The sequence below is a fragment of the Strix uralensis genome, chromosome 3, assembly GCF_047716275.1.
Source record: "Strix uralensis isolate ZFMK-TIS-50842 chromosome 3, bStrUra1, whole genome shotgun sequence".
Classification (NCBI taxonomy): domain Eukaryota; kingdom Metazoa; phylum Chordata; class Aves; order Strigiformes; family Strigidae; genus Strix; species Strix uralensis.
Window position 1 is genome coordinate 74,118,913 of NC_133974.1, and position 23,715 is coordinate 74,142,627.

At 40.4% G+C, this 23,715-nt stretch overlaps 1 protein-coding gene across 3 annotated transcripts in view; it reads right to left on the reverse strand.

Annotated features, from left to right (window-relative positions):
- The window catches only part of LOC141940978 (SAM and SH3 domain-containing protein 1-like), a 576,588-nt gene that overhangs the window by 198,959 nt on the left and 353,914 nt on the right, over positions 1 to 23,715 (reverse strand). The window lies entirely within an intron of this gene.

Below are 23,715 nucleotides of genomic sequence, written 5' to 3' on the forward strand. Positions count from 1 at the left end.
ACATGTAGTCTGCCACAATGCATTACTGGATTAATGCACAAAGCTATTGCGATAGGAAGAAGTTACAAAAAGATATTTAAATGCACTTATAATTGCCACTTTTAACAATTAAAAGACCCCTCCAAAATCCAAGAAAAGCACAGAAGAATTTGAAGTGCACTTTCTGAGAAATGGGGATAACAAGATCCAGGGACAATCTAAATGCTGCATCTTCTTTTCCATAGACACGCAGACCTGTTTGTGCCCGGAGAAGAGATGCTGAGGAATTTAGTAAGAGCTCTCTGCAGTAAATTGGAAAGGGGCAAAATATGTAACAACCTAATGACTGCCTATTAGCTGGCAGACTCCAGTGCAAGATTTGTCATTTATTTCATCTTCCTATCTTTAAAGCTTTCGGTCAGTTGCCTTCACAGGTAAACCTTGTGAAGGTTCAACATCTTTCAAGTCTCAGACTGAAAATATCATTCCAAGCAAACAAATGCTGTTGCAGACCTTTACATGACCATCAAGTCCTCACGAGATTCATCAGATAACCTTTTCTTCTTTGCAAGCTTTTGCTTTTCCTGACACGTTGAGGTCTGAGGTAGTATTCATTCTACACCTCTTGACGTTTCCTGATGAATTGGGAACCCTGCATGTACTGCAGCCCTTACTGCCTTGGAAACTGCTGAGACAACCTGGATGAATGTTCTCCACGGCTCCAAGTTTTAATATTTAAAAGCTTACGTCTTTAAGCTCCTATCTTTAACACCCTTGCTGTGCCTACGGGCTCTTCTTGTAACTAGGAGAAGCAGACAGGCCAACCCAAGGCCGTGGGTGGGTGGCAGCAGGGAGCGGTTCTGGGTGGGGGGGCTGCACACCCTCTGCTGGGGCTGGGCCGCCAGAGCCCGGAGGACACGGGTCCTGCTCATGCCTGCAGTGACCCCTCAGCAGCTGGGGTGTGAAACACCTGCGCCATGGTTTTCACTGTGGCACTGCTCCATTAAATCATTAAAGACGTAGGAAAAACCTTCCACCTTCTAACAGCTTAGGAAATTCTACCTATGTATATATAATACCTAATAATATAGTATAGATATAATAGCATAATATCTATGCTATGATAGCCTGAACCAGTTGTGCACTTTCAGACAGCATTTAATTAGATCAGTGGGACAAAATGAAAAGGAAAATTAAAATGCCATGTTTACGCCCAATAGAGTTGCTCAGGCTAGCAGAACATCCATACCAGACTCTGACTGCACACTTTGGCCTGGGATATACTTGTACTATTTAACACACAGATCAACATTTACAATCCAATGATCTGATCTCAGATTTCTTGAGTCTATGTCATCCCCAAACAATGTGAGATAAATTTAGATGCACCTTTAATCAGCATTTATTCCCAGTTAATCGCTTCAGTGTTCTACTCATACAAACAAAACGAAATAAAACAGGATGCTGATCATCCTGTATCTGTCCAGAAAGAAATAATCACAAAGGATGTTGTTCAGCAATAAATCTATTATTAGTGCTTTTCAAGTTCTTTGATTTGCAAAAACTAGCAAACTGTTCCTTATCGGCATGTATGTTTTTCCTGCTGTATTCTGTGAATCCTGCAACTTGGCAAATGAATATAATTCTTCTGGCATTTTGTGGAACACAGACATCTTTGTCCTATTGCAAAGGATCCTTAAGCCTCTGGGCTTTCCAGTTACGAGACCAGGATGTCTCCAATACTTTATCTGTTGCTTTGAACCATGTACATTGAACACACTGGGTTGGAAATATGTCCTGTCACTGAGCTCCACTATAAGCTCTAAGGAATTTTAGTAGATCCATTACTTTACCATGATAATGTTACTTTATTTTACTTAGTCATTTTATTTTGAGGAACATTTGAATTTGTGTCATGAAACTTAATTTACATGGAAAATGACCTCAGATTAGTTATTTCAAAAACTATAAAGCAATTTCAACAGAAATACTGTGGTGAAAAACTGTGGTGAAAATGCTAAGTGACTGAGTTCTTGGTTTTGAACTAATATTTGGAGGGGCAGGAGGGGAAGAGCAAAGGGCAAGTGATGGCAGCTTATACACTACTGGATCCTATAAGCAGGAATTCGGGATAGAGATGGCAAGGAAAACCACAGAGGTGAAATGGCACACAGTAGAAACCATCTTTAAAAGTCTATTTTTTTCTTTTCTTCTCCCTTGATTCTTGTGCTACACATCATAAAATCTTCCATAAGGATCATAATAAACATCTATCAAAGATCCTTCTCTGCTACCTTAACAGAAGGCCAAATAATTCAGAGACCAGTTGAAGTTCAATTACATTTTTCTGAAGTAAGCCAGGAAAAGGTGAAAAGTAAATCACCTTTATGTACCCTTCTCGAAGTTCTCTATACTGATCCTCCCCCCCCCCGCCCCCCCCCGCCCCCCCCCGGAAACATGCTTTGAACATTTTCACATGTCCATCATCTAGCTCCATGCTTTTGCCTGTACCAGGCAGAACCCACCCCCAACTTTACATTTTAATTTCAATACCTATGTAAATAGTTACATGTTAAAATCATGTACTTGTACTAATTTCTTATAAATATTTTTCCTTAGGGCTTCAGCACACTTTACCTGCTTTGATTTGTGAGAAAGATTTCTGAGCTTTGGTTCCTGTAGCAACTGCAAGTATATTCTGTTTTTAATGACCTATTTCTGAAGCAGACCTCAGTACTGCAGTCACATACTAATGGGCCACCTCTTCTCTCTCAGCTGTGGAAGTGCAGCAATTCACCCCAGCATGGGGCCTTCTTTACCTACTGGCGTAATGCTGCAGGTTTCCCTTACCCTGTGGGCAATTAAGACAGCCCACTGTGATACTACTGTGCCCAATACAACATGCACACATTTCTTTGTCCCAAAATCTAAATCACATTATTCTCCAGCATCTTCACTCCAATCTGACAAGGCAGAGGAAGATTTCACATTTGGTTTACTGGGTGAGGTCTGGCTTTTACAACATGAAATAAGGTTGCAGATGGACTTCTATTGACTGATGAAATCTTACACTGGCACAGAAGTCTGTCAGTCTGAAGGTTAGGATCTAAGGTGAAATTCTTCTAATTGCTGACACAAGTAAATGCCTTGGTTAATATGACAATTAGTACTAACAGCAAATTATGTGCTCCTGAAAGGCAAGCAGCTGACTTGCAGCAGAGCTCTATGTCCCCTGTGGCTCTCTGGAGAAAAACTCTGATCACCACAAAACTATTTTTAGCTGCCCCATAAGTATTAACAGAACAGATTATCACTGTAGAAAGTATCCTGTCTCCTAATCCTACACCACTGTGGCCTCTGAATTTGCTCACTCAAGTTGTGATCACGTATGGCTTTTAAACTGGTGGCAACTGGCACCACAAATATTTCTAGATTCAAAGAAGCTGAACACTAGTTTAAAAAAACTTAAAACCACACATTATTGCATGTACCAGCCCAAACACGCTCATGTCCCGGGCACAGGCAGAGCCTCTAGTGGGCACCTAATACTGTCATTAAAAACAGGTGGACCAAAGCTTTGCCATATACCTGTGACCTGCCAGCACCTTGCTTCCTACTTGCAACCACCTATTTTATGACTGCTGATCATAGCCCCTGAACAGGGCTTGATGAAGTTATTCCAGGACGTGGCATCAGTCGTTTGATATTCTTTGTCTTAATGGTCTCAGCAACTTTCAAGCTAAGGAGCACTGTGTACCAGGAGTCTGACTTGAATTAGCAGCATCAAAAACCTGGCATGCTCCTCCTTCCGCTTTATGCATGAATGACTGCTGTCAGGTCAAAGCCTCATCTGCAGCAATGCAGGGTGCATCTCACTATGTGATGCAGAGAGGAGTGTGAGGCACAATGTGGCCCTCACTCCGCTCAGGTTTGTAAGAAATGACACTTCCTAGAAGAAGAGATTACAGATTTAGAAATTATATAAAGTGCCTGAACCCTTCCAACATATGCTTTAGGGGAACTATAACATAAATACAGAATATTACACAGTAAGAAGTGAAAGCACAACTGAAAGATTCATAACCTGCAATAGTAATTTAATAATCAAGTCCTTATAAAATGACATCTAACACCAGCTGACACTGGAAGCTGACAGTACCTCCCCAATCACTGCTAAATAATGCATCCGTAACAATTGCCTCTCACTTGATTATGTTAATGTAGTTGATACTAGATGCAATTCAAAGACTGTTGAAGTCAATGAGTGTTCTTCATTAATGCCAACGGAATTTGGATCAGACTCATCAAGTCAAAATGTAAGAGAGGAGTGAGAAGTGTAGTACAGGCATAAGCAGAAATGGTGGTTCTGGACCTTGGATATTAAAACTTACTGTATGCTCACTTTGTACCATGGTAGAAGATCCTTGTAGATAATTGTTTTGGATTATTTGTGACAAAGGTAAGTGGTCAAACACAACACTGCTATAAATCCCCACTGTTATCTGTGCACATGACCCCCTCTGACATTCCAAAATACCCTTTGGGTCACAAAATACCAAGAGAATTTTGATCATAAAATCCTGCAGTGCTGAACTCTAAGTAAACTCTCTAATACTGGATTCAATTTTACAGTTGAGAATTATTACACAAAATGTTAACGTTTCTAACAACAAAGTCTGAGGGGTCAGAGGAATTCTTTTTCCTATTTATTACAGAGCAGTGTATGAGAATGCAACAGAAAGGACTCTGGTAATTGATAAAATAAAGAGGAAACAGGGTGGAAAGGTCTCCAATATTTCTAACAGTGATTCCAAATATATATAGTAAATTAGTAAATCTGGACATAGCTACGCTAAGGGAACCTTAAATTTTACCAGCTGTTCTTGCCTGTTAAGCTACAGAGACTTGTAAGGATCAGGAAAAAATTGGCTGGGAAACACTTTATCACCTCTTTACTGCATTTTCTTCAGTCCTCGTTTTCATTAATTTACAACACCGTAAGAGCACGGAGTCTTCAGAGGGGTTGGGACACTGAGGACAGTAAAGTTCATAACAGGTTTGGGAATTCAAAGCAGAGGTCAGCATCTTCATCCTCCAGGAACCCATACACAGGTCTTCAGCATCAATGAGTACCAAGACTTTGTCACATTCCCAGATACTTCTGCCAAAATGCAGGAGCAGGAAAATGCTGCTTTTAGTTTTCTAACTATTTATACTTTTCCCCCTCTCCTTCCTCCTCCTTGCAGGAACAATACCGCTTTTTGAAATCAGGCTGCTGACAGGAAGAGTCCCCATTGCTCTTCTCCTCTTTATAGATCCTGTAGTAGAAAACCCTGGTATAAATAAAAATTTGCAGTAGCAGGTGTCCTTTCACTGCTGAAATGAAGCTGAGACATCAAGATCAACTCCTATGTGAGGTGTGAGAAACATTTAAGAAACATTGCAAGCAGAGGAGCACAAAGTCATTCCCCTGGATCAGATCTATGGTCTTTGGGGGTGCGAGTTACAGGATGGTGTTGCTCTCCATCTGGAGCCCGTCTAATTCAAGACATTTATCTGTGCACATACATTCCATGCACAGATCATGACACTTGGACACTAACACAAGTAAAATAAGGTTTGCATGGAATGAAGTAGCGCACAGTAAAATATTCACTGTTTTAGAAATGCATGTTTAGCTACTTTCCAAGAAAGTGGCTCAATATTTCCTCCTTAGCAGAGTTCATCAGCTTAGACAGACTGACAAAAGCAATTTTAAGTGTAGTTAAAGACCAAACCAAACCAGAACAAAAAAAACTTCTTTTGCAAATACTTGATGTCTGCTAGCTGTCTTATTTTCATCTGACCAAAGTTTTGTGTACTTAGGTTGTTGACAATCTACACTGTGCTGTATGTTGTCAGCAATGTACCCAGAGCGCGAAGAGAAAACCATTAGGCAGCTCTGCTACCTCTGCAGGAGTGATGCCAGCAATCTTTGCGAAGAGTGGGTTTGTGCTTACATGAATTTCTTACACAGCACATTATTCTACAATTTGCCTATGCTAGAAGGTATGACAGAAAGCCACTGAAGCTCTTTGTTCAGTCAGACCTACCCACACATGAACATTATGCGTTTTTTAGAAACAATGCAGTAAAGGTTGATACTGATTTTTAAAAAAGTTACCATCTCATTTACCAAAAGAGACAGAAAAAGAGATGAAAAAGTCATCTTACTCTGAACTTTCCAGCAGGTCTGTAAATTATGTTGTTCATGTTGCCGGCTTCCTACACAACTTTCTTACCTGTTATTAGGAGGCTGCTACCAATTATCAGAGTTACTATCCTAAACCCTGGAAGCTAAAGTAGTTTTCAGTCAGCAGATCTTAACTAGAAACAAAAAGAAATTGATTTGTTCTTGTATAAAGTCCCCCAGTAAGCAACAGTAAACAATGCTCTTCCTCTCTCCCATTTGCAAACAGAGATTTTTAAACATCATTTTCTCATGCAGCATCATTTTCTCTCCATCTGTGGCAGACAGTCCCTGTGTTCAGCTTAACATAACAACCTGGCAGCACGAGAAAAACATTTATAGCCCAAGCTAGGTTGCAGCAAAGACTGATATGATTACCTGTCAAAAGTAAGTCAGAATTATATAAAGTATATAAATAATCAGGAAGATATTTATCAAACTCCTTGACAGTACTATATGAAGGGTAAGTCCAGGTTTGATAGTTGATGGGAAAAAAATGTCCAAGGCTAGAAGTCAGGATAGTCCCTACCTGGTTGTATCTTCATCCCTCCCCCAGCATCTGGCTTTAATAGAACAGTATTTAGCTGTATTGTTGGTCAGTCTCATTCCTGACATACATAATATCCATAGATGCTTTGGTAACTAAAAATAACACACAAAAACCCCAAACAACAATACTATAATTTAATTAACATAACTTTAATAACTTTGAGCTTTCTCAAAGGTGTATAGCCGTAGCTTTCTTTTTAAAGCTTCAGCTCCTGGAATCATGTTGTTTATGAGAAGCTCAGTTTTCATGAAGCATATCATGATGTTTCAAGTACTCAGGGTCATAGAGAAGGGACATAAAGTCTGATGCTTAGAAGATATAAATGCAAAAGGTAAATAAAACTGGTTTTTAAAGTATCTGGCATTAGCAATGGGCAAATCAAAATCTCTTAGTACCAATGGAACTCCTTAGCGTTTTGTTTATAACCACAGTTCTCTGTCATAAACCACAATGGACTCAGCTGACTCATCTATTTCTGTCCAGAATATCATAAACAATGCAAAATTTCCTCTCTCTTCCAAAGTGCTTAGTTCTATTGATTTCAAAAAGGTAGGGTGGAATAGCAGGAAAGCACACAATGAAACATTTCTTCTGTGCTATAAACAGGCTAGCGATCTTACAGTGGTTAATACCAAAATACAATGCAAATGCTAGCAACCTTACAGTAGTGATTTTTGATATGAAGTGGCTGTAAATGGCAAATAAATCTGTTGTTTCAAATCTAGGCCTTGATAAAAGCTGAAGGCATAACTTCATTTCAATGAAGAGATGCCAGATAATTGAAAAGAACAGTTTGAATGGCTAAATTATTTAAGCCACATCATCATTCTTACCAGAAGTATTTCATTTTTGGAAAAAAAATTGCAAGTAAAATTATGATTAAGTCAGGACAAAACATCAGCTCTTTCTTCTATATTGTGTTTAAGTTGTGATCTTGAACATAAGCAAATCAAGCTTTCCCTTCTTTGGCCTGTTTAAGTTAAGTTGTCCTATGGTTTTCTTCCTTTTTCCTTCATTTTGTTGGGGTTTTGGGGGTGGGGGTAGAGTCTGTTTGGCATGGACTTTTTCAGCAGACACAGGATATTCCTTCAGCAAACGTTTACTTCTTTTGAAATACAAAAGCAAATGACAATACTGATTCCTTCCCTGTTACTGATCTTGCGGGAGCCCCAAAAAGCCCCTGGTCCCACCCCACAGTGGGCAGCCAGCTGCTCTGGGCGGCCCGGAGAGTGCACCCCTACACCCTCCCCACTGCACCACAGAGCCCCGAGAGCTGCGGGCAGGGCTGCACCGAGCCCAAGCAGGCATGCATATACACATGCCCAGACCCCCCAACCCAATCACAGTTCCAAAGTCCTACCATTTAAATATAAGGGACATTTTGTAGGGTCTTGTCTCCTTTTTTCTCCTCTTCCTTTCTCCTCTTCCTTTCTCCTCTTCCTTTCTCCTCTTCCTTCCCTTCCCTTCCCTTCCCTTCCCTTCCCTTCCCTTCCCTTCCCTTCCCTTCCCTTCCCTTTCCTTTCCTTTCCTTTCCTTTCCTTTCCTTTCCTTTCCTTTCCTTTCCTTTCCTTTCCTTTCCTTTCCCTTTCCCTTTCCCTTTCCCTTTCCCTTTCCTTGTTTGGTTCCTTTAATTTTTTTTTTTTAACTTTTTTTAAAAGTGTCCATTCAAGGGTGCCGGTGTTGCTCCCCCCACCAGCCGTACGAACGCCCCTTCCCGGGCCCGGACCGGCGGCGCGCGGCGGCGGCCGCTAGGTGGCAGCTCGCGCTCGCGGCGGCGCGCGGCGGGTCTGAGGGGCGGGGTGGGGCGGGGCGGGGCGCGGCCCGGGAAGGGGCTCTTCGGGCGGCGCCGTGACTGGATAAACCCCGCCCCGCATTCCGCAGAGGACAGGTTTGGATGAAACTTCCTACAATGGCCTTAAAGATAATTATTTGTACCCAATACGGCTGTAGAAATACTGTGTTTTTTTTTTTTTTTTCTAATCTATCAAAGCAAGTTTTGAACCAAACGTCCCCACTGTCGCTGTTTAGCCCAACACAGAGACCAAACAAGCAAGCTCCACCACTGATGAAATCACAAAGAAGCAAATGCTACGAAGCACTGAATACATTGGGCGCTTTCACCTAGCCTGCGACGGCCGCAGCAGCATCTCCGACTGCGCGCACGTTTCAATGGTGCCCGCTGGACCGCGGGGCCCAGCCTGCCTCTGGCACCCTGCGGGGCCTCCTCACAAAAAGGCGACAAAGATCCCGCCGTGATCGGACACAGCACTGGTTTGCTTTGTGTGTTGAAAGAAACAAGAAGAATGAACTGTTTCTGATGAAAATAATTCTCTGCAGAGTAAGAATCTTTTAAAAATAAAAAATGAAAGGAAGACTCAACCAGGGACAGCTTTTAAGAGAAAACAGAGCTGGGTGAATTTCAGTTGAGTGCTGCCCCCACTCCCCCCCCTGCCCCGGCTGCTCCCTAACTTGGGGAAGAAGGGAAAGCCAGCCAAAGCCTGGGTAAAGAAAGGGCCTGGACCCACAGCTCCTACCTGCTAAGCACACCTCCATCACCCCGTCCACTGTTCTGACCAAGGATCAGACTGGAGAGCTAGCGCCAGCCATTTACTGTTAAAAAGCTTCGGCCTGTCTCTCCCATCACCATGCATCTAACGCTGAAAAAGCGGTATGGCCAGAAGAGGGAACACAGATGGCTCCAGATAAAACATTGGCCTATCCCTTCATCATTATGTCAGAGATATTGTATGCCTATGGTTACGCACGTAAACACAAATTCAGAAACATAGAAGGTACCTTTAACATCAGCACGTATGTATGTTCATGAGGATCTCTTTCTAGAGTCTACAAACCACAGCAGAGCACTTCCAAGCCTGTTGCAGGCCAGGGAAACGCCTGCCATATTACACTGTAGAAATAAATTGCCATCTAACTTTCAATGTTGCTTTTGGATGCCTTTTGTGCAGTTCTTTATGACACAAATTTGAGGCTATATAAAGACATTTGATTACCCTCATTGTATATCCTTGAGCTAAACTCACAATCTGAATTGTCCCATTTGAAATGAAGTAAAGAAAAGACTGAATAGTAGGATTCAAACAGCTGCTTTTAACAACTGTATAATAGACTTCCCACATAAGATATGCGCTTTTTCCCCCCTCAGACAGGGATTGGTGTAAGACAAGTAAGAGCAAATTATGCAAGCTGATGAACACACAAAATATTCAGCAGTTCAGGAACACCCTGAAAAGAACACTAACCAAGTAACTCCAGTCCAAAGTCAAGCACGGGAGGCTACATGTGGATGATGAAGAGATGAAGAGCAACCTAGCTTTAGCTCACATTTAATGGTGTTTCCCCCCATCTCACCCTGCTTTTTTCTTTTTATTTTTCTCTTTTTCTGTATCCAACATTAACATCCAGTGCTGCCAATTTTTCTGAGCCTGTTGTTAGCAAACACTGACAGTAAGCAGAGCCTGTTCCATAACGAACTCTGATATCTTGTACATTGAAAAGTCAACCTCTTTAGAACATCCCTCTCTGAATGAGGTTTGTCTTTCTTCAGGCAAATCTTTGTAAGACAAATGACCTGAGAAGTGTTGTGAACCTTCCTGCTTTAAAATCAATTATTCTTCACATTGTAATAATCAGTCACAAGGGGTTTCAAGGGGATTTATCCCCATTCAGAAAGATACTTTTTAGTGCATTGAGACAAACAGAAATGTGCTCTGGGCCATTAAGGCTCTGGAAGACTGCTCAGTAAGAGAAAAGGAGGGAGGACAAAGTAGATTTGCTCCAGAAAGGCAGCCTGGCTGGGGAATGAACAACTTTTCAGTCCCTATGTCCTGGGAAATGCAACGCAGCTGAGATACTGACCCAACCTCTCATCCTGCGCAACCTGTGCAACTCATCTTCTCTGATGTGGTTATCACAACTCACAACTCTTTCCAGAGTCGTGGATGTGCTGCTCCTCATCTTTGCAGGGCAGAAATCAAACTGCAGAGAGACTGTATTACCCAAGACCATACAGAAAGTCTGCAGTAAAGCAAGGACTTGGAGTTAGGTCACCCATGCTTCCAGCTAGTCACCTCTTGCCTTTCTTAGCCTTTCCCGCAGTTGGGAATCACACTGCAGCCACAGGCAGGGTGCAGAAAAAGAGAGGTGGTAGGAAAGTGAGGTGGTGAGAAACTGAGTTAAGGATCAACCATCAGAAGCCTGCTGAATATTAACAGTTAAACTCATCTTTTTATGAAATTGAACTGTGAAAGAAAGCTGTGATAGGAGGTTTTCAAAGGCAGCTGAAGCTTATATACCTAGGGAAATGATTTAACTTATGACTTAAAATGTTTATTTTTCAGGGCGTTGATGGGAATGTGTGTCCTGCCTAAGGCTCTGGCACAGCTCAGCAATTTTTTTCATCATGAGCAACGCTGTCCTGAGCATCTCAGATGGCAACCACCTGGCACGCACCAGCTGGCAAATGGCCTCGCTGTACTCGTATGGCAGCACATTGCCGTGGTTACTCTGGTATAAACTCCCTGCCTGGGCACTCCTCCCGTAACAAGTGACCGAACAAGGAGTTATACCTGTGTAACTAGAGCAGTTTAATTACATTGGCAAATTTTCCCTGCAGACAAGCACTAAGACAGCTAGTTCTGACTCTCTTCCAGGAGAATATCACCACAGATATCTCTGCACCTTTGCAAAGTCTGTGAGTGTTTACAGTGCCTTCACCCGTAGCAGGAATAACCTGAAACCCTGGACTTCCCAGTTCTTATCGCTTTGGTTCAGAATACCTGAGTTTCCCGTGCTCCCACTTCTGCAGTAAGTATTCTGCATCTCTTAGAATACTGATATTGCTTAAGAAATAATAATAAAAAATATTAAAGAAAAAAAGACACCCCCCCAAATACTACATAAAACCCCCAGCACCACATTCACAAGTCTGAAAAATTAATGTCACTTTTTCACTGTTGTTGTTGTAAGAAGCTTAAGTTCATTACCTATTAAAGCTTTTTGGTTCTCCTCGGAGAATTTCAGGAAGCCAATAAAGAAACTAATCAAACTGACCTGAAAAAAAAACCCCAAACCTCACAGCACCAACGAGGAGCATGCACGCAGTTTCTTAACAGCACACTTGATGAAACACACCCCCGACGACTTCTCTTCCAGCCTGGCACTGGTCCAAAGCAGACCTAACTGCAATAGCATGTGCCAAGCTGTGCCACAAGCTCATTACAGGTCTCAGCCAGGTGATCCCCCAACACTTCCACTTGTTCCTGCTGCTTTGGAGGCAAGCGACTGAACATATACCCCCAGATCTTGTGCCTGAGACTGTTCTGCATCTTCCTTCATGATTTTAGAAGCAGCCCAAGCTAGACCTGAAGAAACCTAACGCTGGATGTCATACTGACACTAGCATTTAGGTTATCACCTAGGATTTGACAGCTCCCCAGTCAGCAGCTTTCAAGCAGTGCTGGGCCTACCCAAAAACTTGAACTCCAAAATCAGGCACACTAAATGTATCAAAGAGCAAATTTGATCTAATCCTGTAAAAACATGTGAAAAAATCACTTACTCGTACAATTGCACCTTATTATTAACCAACTCTAAATAGCTAGTAGAGGCTGAGTGAAGGGAAGGTATCAGGTTTTACATACAATAACTCTCTCAACTGAAATCCGAAGCATGAACCCTTGATCATGAATATGTGCAACACCTGGACTACTTCTTTCAAGTAACAGGTATTTGTGGGGGAGAAAAGTGCCGATACCCATACGACCTGAAGAGTTTGAGCAAGTAAACCGCTTATTCAGGGATCAGAGTTTGCTGGCACTAATCCTGTTTTGAGATGTTGGTTTCTGTGCTACGAAAACATAAGTGAATATTGCCTTTGTCTGGAAACTAGTTAGGGTTTGTTGACAGTCCAGTTTAAGGAAGCATTAAGGGATCCTCTTCCCTGTTTCTGTGTTTCTTCACAGGTTAAGAAAAAACCTGCCACCACTCAGTCCTAAAAGCGTATTTAGAAAATAATGGAAACAAGCATGACTAGGGCTAACCTGAAAGAAATGGCAACACTGCCTGCACACGCTGTGCGCTGACAAAATTACAAGGGCCTTACATGGAATTACCAAAAACTGCAGAAGTACTCAGACTTTGGGCCAAACTATGATTTATGCTACAGTACTTCTACTCATTTCATTGGATCACTCCAGTTCCAAAAAAAGTTTATTTTAAGGTTTTTATATTTCTCCCCATCATTATAACTCTCATGCATCTTCCATATAACTGCAACAACTTCAGACAAAAGTCTTAAAGTTCTCAACTCTCTGACATTTTCTTTTGAGAATAAAAACTATTTTGGCAAGAGTAAAAGGAGCTGAGATTTATGGATATAAAGCAATGCCAAGTAAATATCATCTTCTTATGATGGAATGTCATTTTTCATGGTGAACAATGGTCAAACTAGACGTTCACCTAACACTTGCCTTTTCAGGACCAGATGTTCTTGACTTTCTCACTGAGGCTCACTGATGAATACAATTTTCAGGATGATGACATTATAGAGAAACATAAAGTAATTGTTGCTTTTGAACACCCTTTCACTGGTTTTGGCTTTGAACTAGAAGATTCAAAGATTCACCTTGTTACAGCAAGGTGAACAGAGCCTGCACATGCCTGCAGCAGGGAGGGGAAGCAGAAGGGCTGCAACTAGGAGCTCTCAGATTGCCCCTTTGAATTGGGGAAGGAGCTGCCAAGGAGGAGTAAACCAGCTTAAAACTAACAAGCTGTTGCTGCTACCACTACACCCTCCACACAAAGATGGGCAACAGATCCTTGTCAGCAGGTTTAGCAAGGGGTGACTAAAGCTGCTGGAAGGAGCCCAGCATGAGTGCAGCCCAAGGGGCTGTCCCAGAGGGCAGCTGGACACCCTGCCAGCTGGGAGGTCTACTGCATTTTCACATGCAGCTACAAAGCCTATACATTAGGATTGCTGAGCCTGGACTTAATATGTGCATGACTTGCAAATCTTTATTAGGGAGGAAGAAGTGACATCACCAAGAGAGACTGAAGCTTTAAGTGGGGGTGGGGTTGAGGGGAAGATACTGAAGTTTTGTGGAGTATCAAAAAGGAGCTTGTGCTTCTTTCTCCTCATAGGGACTGTAAGACTAAAGTAACATCTTGGTTTAGCTCTTCAGTGTTTCACCTTTTCATCCAGTGTCACTTTTATGTTTGCTCCTTTTCACCCACAGCCTGATTTCATGCAGAGATTTTAACAAGTTAAAGCGATGGAGATTCCTGTCTTTAGGGAACATGCCATTAAATGTATGTGGGGCTGTTCATGTGATTTGTGATTTTTTCACTAATTGTCCCAATATATGTGTAGAGAAATTAAGAATGATTTGAGTCTACATACGTTGCCTTCATTTCAGCGTTACCGTTCATCCTCTGCAATCAGACAGCTCAGTTATTTGAGAATGCACTTGTTAGTCTGCTGAGTTTATTTTAGATCAGAAGAGCTTACAAATGTATAATCCTATTTATTGGAGGTGTTTCAGTGAAATGTTGAAGAAGAATTTCTTTCCCATTCCAATGATGTTAAAAGTCTCTCCATTAGCTAAAGATGGAGACCAAAATCCTGGCTCCTCTCTTTCCCCATCAAAGTCAGCTGGAGTTGTACTATCAATCAGTTTCAATAACGCTTCATTACTGTTGGGTAACAATTTTATTCACAGGACTGATTGTACAGCAGAGCTACAGCCCAACTGTTTTGTGCATTCTTCATTAGCTGATTTCAGTTAATGACTAGCAGAGATTACACAGGCATTTAATTGGAGATTGTTTGAAATGGAAGAATTATTTGCAGTTCTTTAATTTTCCTTTTTCATTGTTCTTCTAACGTTGTAATTCACACTTCAATGACTTTTTAATAATAATTTTTAAAGTGTCTATTTTAATAGGGATCTAGTGTTTTTAGATAGCTGGCCCCACGTATTAATGCACTGTCACTATGCCCTGCTCTAAACTGTTACCTAAAGTAATACTTGCATTTCTCAAATACATCTAACTACCCATCCTGCAGTTTAACAGTCCCCACCCATTTTAGACACTTTTTGGGGGGTTGGGTTTGTTTGTTTGTTATTAATCAGGACTGCAGCGACTCCACAAATACAATAAGTGTTACAGTAACAGCTTCATTCCTAGTTTGGGGAATCTACAAAAAGTTCCTTACAATATACATCATTGGAAGATAACTTTTTTTTTGGTGACCTCTTTACCTTTGCTGCAGTGAAGCAGAGGGACAACAGACAGCAAAGATTTAAAACATGAGAAATCAACAGCTCCAGCCCGTGCCCACCTGAACCACTCTGCAGGGCTGTGCTCTTTCTCACGCAGCTGCACCAATCCATCTTTACACCTCTGCTATTCCCAATATAGCTTCATGAGTTCATCAGTACTTTGCCCCCCCCCCCCATTTCTTTGCATTGCAAGTACTAACTGTTAGTAGATTTACTGTCTGGAAGACAGACAGTATACAGAAAATGGTTTGTAACTACACTGGCCTTGCTAAAACCACCCCACTATTCCAACAGATATTCTCTAGACAGCCTGTGTCTCTGCTCTCTTCACTAATGCTTTTAACCTTGTCTGCCCTACCAAAAACTGCCATTAAGTTAGTCCCATTCAGTTTGTTAAAGACCATATATATCAACTTTGGAAACTCTGACTTAATTCACTGTAAAAAAGGAATGACTTTTCTGTTAAGAAAAGAAATCCATTTTACTGAGATAAAACTAAAGGCTCAGTACTTAGAATAGTTCTAGAAATCATTTTAGTTTTCAGCATTTGCAGGAGCAGAGTTGCCATATTTCTTTGCCCAAATCACTGTAACAGCACAGTCTTTGACAATGTTGGAACTAACTTCTCTTTCAAGAGATTTCTTCCTGCACATCATATGGTCATAGTGGCCGTTAAAGATCATCTAGTCCAACTCCCCATCTTATGAGATATTTTGCATCTCCACCAGAAGTACTTCAAGACACTTTCAGTAACATTGTGCACAATACAAAATACTTCTGCAGTATGTAAAATAAAGTTGCCACTGTAAAGAAAGGACTTGAGGTGTCTGCATTTGCAGTAACCTCTGTGACCACATAAAATGCCCGCAGCTCCCAGTACAGTAAGCGCACCCTTCAAACACCACCAGTGCCAGTGCTCTGGCATAGCCTGGCATTAGCTCTCCCGTTCTGAGAGAATGACATGTCCTTTTCTGCAAGCTATCTTGCTGCTCAAGGCAAACCATCCTCAAATACAGAGTTATCCAAGCAATTAAATGGTCTGGCTAGGCATAGGTACATCTGTGAAAGATATAAATACATATATATTTTCTTCATCCCAGCATAAATGTTTTGTAGTCTGGGAATTAAAGAGAACCAATTTACTATATCTAATATCTGAATTAGCATTGATAACAGTATTAAAAAAAAAATAAAAAATAAAAGCCCAGTAAGAATCTTTAATCAAACCTTCTCAACTTCATTTCTCTGAAAGTTCAAACAAAAACAAACCAAGGAACTTTCCTTGGAGTTTTTGCAAAACCAAACCCTGACTGACAAGCTTTTATGAACATAAAGGCTCCTCTGGGTCATCTTTAAGTGCTCTGATTTATTACAGCTTTATAGCTAATAACTACTTTCAGAGGGAAAAAGAAAAGGTAGTTCAAATTTGTAAATTGTTGCTTCATAATGTAGAAGGACAGCAATAGCCAATATGCCTCACTGAGGTGTACTGCCTTAATAAATTGCAAAGTTAGGACCTATAAGGAACAGCCTTAATCCCGAGCAAAGCCTTCAGACCCCAGACAGCCACCGGACCAACAGCAATACCTTGGTGCCTTGCGGGGATGAATGCTTGTGGGTAGAGGTGACAGCAAGCTGCAAAATGGAGAATAAAAATTACAGGTGCTAAAGGAATCCATCCGGTTGATCTACTTCTAATAATTCCTGAAAACGCAGTGCATGTCATAGGCATAAAATCTGAATCCAGATTGTTTTCTCAAATAAGGCCTTGAGAAACATGATTTGATAGTCAACATCTAGACACTAAACATAGTAAAAACACAGGCGGGGGAAATGCAATGTTGGTAAATGAATTTGACCTTCCTTCCCCACATCAAAATAAATCATGTTCCTGAATAATAGCTATGGAGTTAGCAAGGTTTTGTACTTGGTCATTGAATGTATCAGGAAAGAAAATGGCATACGATGAGCTCTTTGCAAACACTGTTTTGCTTTAGGCAATCATTCATTCTTCTTCATTATGAGAGTGGCGATTACACAATCAGAACCATTAACAATATCATATGTTCATCATATGATATTGTTAATAATCATATGGGAGCTTGATTGCAACCCTACCACCAGCACAGAGCCACTGACAAATACAGTATTTGTGATTTTCTTCTGGTATATGTAACATGCTGATTTTAGAATAACTGAATGTAATGCTTTGTAAAACCCAGTACAGAGGCTGTTGAAGAGTGGTGCCTGACTAATGGATTTATGGAAAAGCAAATGCAAGAATACAAACACTACTGGAAGCAGCAGTCTGTTGTTTGGTGCTTGTACAGCTAAATAGTTTTGAACTGCATGAACTCAATTAAATCTATTTAACATCTCCCCTCCAGGGTGTAAGGACATTCATATTCTTGATTTACTGTTTTTGAAAACACAAGATTTTATTTCTGTATGAAAATACTTCAAAAGTTATAGCTTTATACTTTCTGTAATGGCTCCTGATATAACCTGTGTGCTACCCATTAGAACACAATCACAGAGAACATTCCCGAATCATTGGGCAGCCTGTGTATATGTTAAAACAATACTGAACTGCCTAATTGGATTCACTGCAGCAGTTTCCAATAACTAGAATAAGAAAGTGAAATAAAACTTATTACCACTAACGTAAATATTTCCTTCCACAAAATGCAAAGCAATCATCTAATGACTCTGAAGGGCAATAACTGTTCTGAAATAATGCTTGTTCCCTTATGGCTTGCTAATAAATTTTCTATATTGTACTAGAGAGAGGTTCTAATTTTTTTCAGATAGAGAATTCTTACAGATCCTCTCTCAAAATGCTTGTGATCATTATTAATTTGCTTATAAATGAAATTATAAACATGAGACAAAAAAGCAAATCAACATTCCCTTCCACAGAAAAACAGAAGAAAAAGTTCAACCAGACCAAATAGGTGAAAATGTAATGAGAAAAGTTTGTATATCTATATCCCCTGGGAAACATACCACCATTTTATCTTTTGCCCTTCATTCAAAGACTACAACTATGTACATTTAAAATTTTTTCCTTACATACAGGAAGCAACTAATTGGAGGACATACCATAATACACCACAAATAAAGTTCTAACAATTTGTTATGGACCAACTGTTTGCAGATGGTATTCCTAAAGTAATTACACCAATCCCACCAGTAGATAGAAATGAGGTATGTTTATATGATCAATGCCTACTAGCTAACAAAGCCTGCAGACTGACTATCAAATATTTTATAATCACAAATTGCATGCAATCTGCAGAGTAAAAAATAAAACAAAAAACCAATACAGTCCAGCAATTTCAAATAACGAAATTTTCAGAAATTACAGTATGTTTGAGGACATTTGGTGAGCAGACACAGAGGCTAAATTCATCAAGAAAATTATTCACTCGGCATTAGCATTACAGCTGTGTTTTGCCTCCCAAGACTTTTGCCTTTATTTGCAATTGTGTTGATTATGCATATGCAAAATATTTTATCTATTCTGTCTATCCCTTTTCCCTCTGAATGATGCACTAATCTGTAATGACAAGCATGGTGCTGCACATGGAAAACTCATCTTCAGGGCAAGCAAGTGCACTTAGTTCATATCTAGCAAGTTTCAAAAATCTGAATGCAGAATGAAATTGATACAAATCTTCTCTAACAATATAAATGTGTCATGTTATACAAGAATAATGCTCTGGTTTTAGGAAACAGTTGTGGTATGTCAGTTGAATTAATCACTGATTATTCTGAAAGCATGACTGCGACAGCAAACCTGCACTTCAATTTTAATTTGTGAGCCTTGTGCGGGGTGACAGACATTTGCATAAGAGTGACAGTAACTTTAATCCCCCTATACCCTTGACTTGTGTCTTGGTTTCTTTGAATGCATTTCTAAATCACCACAGCTTCAGTCAATTAGGAATTATAATACTTCTTGGGAAAGAAAAAAACGTTTTCAATCCCAATACAATTTCCCTGAAATAAATTATTTGCATACAGCACAGCCAGTGCCAGTAACTGTATTAAAATGCCATTGCTAATTAAATTGTATCCTTTAAAGCCAGACAGTTCTGAGCAGTAAAGGAGGGGAAAGTGTTAAATATATGTATAATTTCAAGCAATATTCTAAACACACGTTACTTGACAAATATTTGCTGAATATTTCCTGACTAAAATGCATAGTGATAGCTATTTTCCTATTCCCTCATACAAAAGGGCAGGACGACAAAAGCAGCTGTCTGATTAGGGGCACTGTTGTCCTGAATCAATTACATCCCCACAGCAGACAGCTCCACTTATGCACCTGTTTTTAAATAGAAAGCTTCTGTAGCTCTGAAGCCTTGTACAAGGGAGATGGGGGGAGAAACCATGAGTGAAAGAAATAATAATTCTTCTGAAGGTCAGCCAGGGCATTCTGCATCCCTCACTCTCCACACTCACTGATTGCCTCTGAATAGGAAATCCGCCCAAATCTTCTGTTACGATCAAGAAGCGGGGGAGGAGATCTGTGTTGAACATGTGCCACTTTCACTTGCTTTTGAAGGAATATAATTATTGTGTTTAACTGACTTATCTCTTTCCCAGAGCTTTTTGAGCTGAAGGGTGGCAGAGCTGAGAAGCCTGAGAACTGTCTGTTCATTCCAACTGCAGTGTGCCTCCAGGTATCCATTAGTGCATCCCCACCTCTTCTCTCATACCTTCCTGGCCAGGGCTGCCGCTTTAAACTCTGCTCACAGCAGAGGTACCAGGGTACTCACCTGCCTCTCCGCATGCTGACACAGGTGGTTCCTATTTACCTTCTAGCCTTAGGTGCTGTGCCCTGAAAAATGGCTGCAGACTGAGAGCCCACAATCTGATTATTTTGATGAGTTCAAACCTCAAACAATGATCTTCCTCTAATTTATCCTGTCCCATAGCCTCTGGTGGACAGCTTTCTACAAGAAATTCATTACCACTTACGACATAGAATAAAAAGGAGACTGTTTATGCAGTCTTTTACTATATGCATAAAGATTTCCATATAATATGAAATATTTCTCTGGAGTATTTCCATTTACTATCTCTGACCTGTCTAAGCACACTTTTTCCTTTAATATTAATGAAGTCTTAGTCTTTGCTTCATACATGTTTCTTTTCTAACAGGATGAAGAAATGAGAACATATTGTTTTCTTATTATCTGAATGCGTGAAGAAAAATGTAATTGAACTGATGAAACAGTGGGCTTTGGCCAGGGCAACTGTTCTGCAGTTTGTGCATGTATTCTGTTTTTGTTTCCACCACTGAACTCAAAAATGCCCAAGCTCCCATTTCCTTGTGTACATAGCAGAGGACAATTAGATAGCTATCTTCACAAAAACTGCTGTACAGATATTACAAAAGGAAGACACACACCCCCAGCAAATATACACAGAAGTATGTTTTAACATAATTTATGAATGCTTTTCATTTCTCCATTTTGCTTTTACATGCAAAAATGAGTCTGAGAAGTCCTTCAGTCTTAGAGGCCAGCCTTATGGGCTTTGCAATAAACATGGACAATAAAAATCGGGTCTGAAAAATCCTTAAACACCGTTTTACAAATGCTTTCAAGAGTTTGATTTTTCAGGACTTAGATGTTAAATTATTAAGTAGATACAATCGTATTATTTAGGCCCAAGTATATATTTAATTATGGCAGCACTATACAATCTAAAACTGTACAGAGCACAAGCAGTCCAGGAGGTATCTGGATTGAACTGAAGAATTCACTGTGTGGTGGATCTGTCTCTCTCTACTGGTGGTTGGGGGAATATAGGATACTCTGACTACATGCTTAAGATGACTAAAGTTGAGACAGGTAAAGTAGGGAGATAGATACCCAGATGCTTTTAAGAAACCCAGTGCTTGCATAAAACCTTTGGCACCTAGGTGGCTTTAGAAACATGACCTGCAGTATCTGCCATATTGGAAAATGGAGTTCAGGGTCTTCAGTATTTTGGTCTCAAAGATGCAAGTTTTTGTGCACATGCATACAGATATAGTGGAGTTTCTTGCCTGCACATACTACATTTACATCCCTAAACTGCGATAGTTTAGGGACTGCAACTACTTAGAAATGAACTTTTCTATTCTAATAGGACTTACTGGGACAGGATACCTGTAAGAATGCATTTAAAAATCAGCTTAAACAGAGTCTGACTGAAGGCATTTTCTGAGGCTGAGGGATAACCTTTTTGAAAGATACTGCTGTGAAAACAAAGCTTTCCACTAGACTGTATTATAAGTTGTCTTTATAATTAATAGAAACCATTTCCACTATAGATACACGTTTTTAAAAAGCCTAAAAGAGAGTCCAGCACATCAAATTTTTATTTATTGAACAAACTGTGAAATTTTAGTATTCCTTTCCTAAGGAATAGTCTCCACTACTTCTTTTATTAAACGACAAATATAATTCATTCTGATTTTTACTCAATAAAACAAAAGCAAAAGGCCACTCATTAATAGAAGAGATTCTGATCCTGTCAGTCAAAAGAGCTGCTTCAAAAATTTCTAAAGAACAGGGATAAACAGCAAAAAGAACTTAAAATAAGGGAAACAATACAGATACTTTAGAAGTAAAAGGCCAAGCAAGGAAACAAGCAGGCCCATTTGACTTCAGCAAGGCTTTCAACACATCTCCCACACTATTCTTGAATCCACGTTAGGATGTTACAGCCTGTGTGGGTACAAAATTGAGTGGCTGTTTCAGCTCAGAGGGTGATGGTCAATAGGTCATGTTCTGCCTGGAGGCTGGTTACAAGCAGAGCACTGCAGGCGTCTGTCTTGCAACCTGTCCTGGCTAACATCTTTATCAGTGATGCAGAGGAGGTGGCGGAGCTCACTGTCATGTTTTGCAGCTCGCTCCAAAATGGTGGGAGCCATCAATATGCTTGGGAGCAGAGCTGCCATTCAGGGAGACCTAGACAGGCTGAAGGAGAGCGCTGACAGAAGCCTCATGAAACTTAACAAGGACAAATGCAAAATCCTGCACCTGGGGAGGAATAAAGCCTACTGGCTGGGGAGCAGCTCCGAGGACATTGCCCTGTGGGTGTGAGCAGACACGAGCTGAACAGAAGCCAGCAGCTATCCTGGCAGCAATGACAGCCAGAGGCACCCATGGCTGCATGAACAGGAGACCTGTGGCCACAGCCCCCATCTACTCAGCACTCCCTAGACCACAGTTTTAGGCCCTCCAATACACAAAAGACACTGATAAATGGAAGCAGTTTCAGAAGAGAGCTACCAACATGGTCAGGGCCTGGAACACTTGCTCACGAGAAGAGACTGAGGGAGCTAGGCTTGTTCAGCCTGGAGAAGAGGCACCTTTGGTGAGACCTGACAGCAGCTCCTAGTACCTACAAGAAAGTTACTGGGAAGATGGAGCCAGCTCTTCACAGTAGTGCACGGCAGGAGAACAGGAGACAACAGGTGTAAGCTGAAATGAGAAATCCAGATTGGATATCAGATGAAGGTTTCTTTCACTGCTTGGACAGTGAAGCAGTGGAACAGACTGTCCAGAGAGGCTACACAGTCTCTGTCCTTGGAGGATTTAAAAACCAACTAGACAAAACCCTGAGCAACCTCATCTGAACTCATAGCTCACCCTACTTTGACCAGGAGGTTGGAAGAGATGCCTCCTGATATTTCTTCAGACCTGAATTATGCTGTGATATGTTCAAACTGCAATAAAGGAAAATGAGACCAATCTATTCTTGAATATTAAAACAATCCAAATTTTCTAAACTAATGATAATAGCTGTATAATCTTATATTCAAATCTCTTGTTGATAATACTGAGAAATGAGGCACCTTGCTAACTTCACACCAACTGCCACGTGAAATCTCACATTTTATTGCGAACATGGATAACTTAGGCCAACAGACAAGACAAATGCACTGCTTGGAAGGAAGAATGCATATTGACTTTTCCAAAGACTCATGATGAGATTATTTTAATCATCTTTCTTTGACTAGCAAAACTGAGTAAGATTGAGAACTTTAGTATGTTTGAAGTGCCACATATTCTAAATTTGGGCAGCATATACAAACTACATGTCAAATTAAATTACAGTAGGTTTCTCAAAGCTCCCATTATATTAAATGCAAATTGAAAGAGGGGAAAATCTGCTTGACTAGACAATGATAAACAAAGTATAAAAAAACTATACTTTTATACAGCCTGACACTTAAAAAAAAAAAAAATCTATAAGCATTTCATCCTGCAAAAGATTTAAAATATTCTTCACACTATGTTTCTATACAAGATTTTTTTTGCAGGGTGGGTGTTGAGTTTATTTTGTCATTTGGTAAGTCAACCTCAAATGTTGAAAGTTATGGACTTGAGACAGCATACAGCCAAAAGCAATATGCACAGGTCAGAGATAGTTTAAATATTGTATCGCTCATCTTCCCACAGACATGTCTACAAGGTAATTTGTACTGCCCCTATTTTAACATGGATGGTATCACAACAATGCTGTATTTAGACATAATAATTTAGATATAATGTCGTATTGCAATCTAAGTCCCTAAATCACTTAAAATCTAGAATTGTACTTCAAGAATAATACATATTTCTAGCATTCAGTCACTGGAAAAAGAGCAGCTT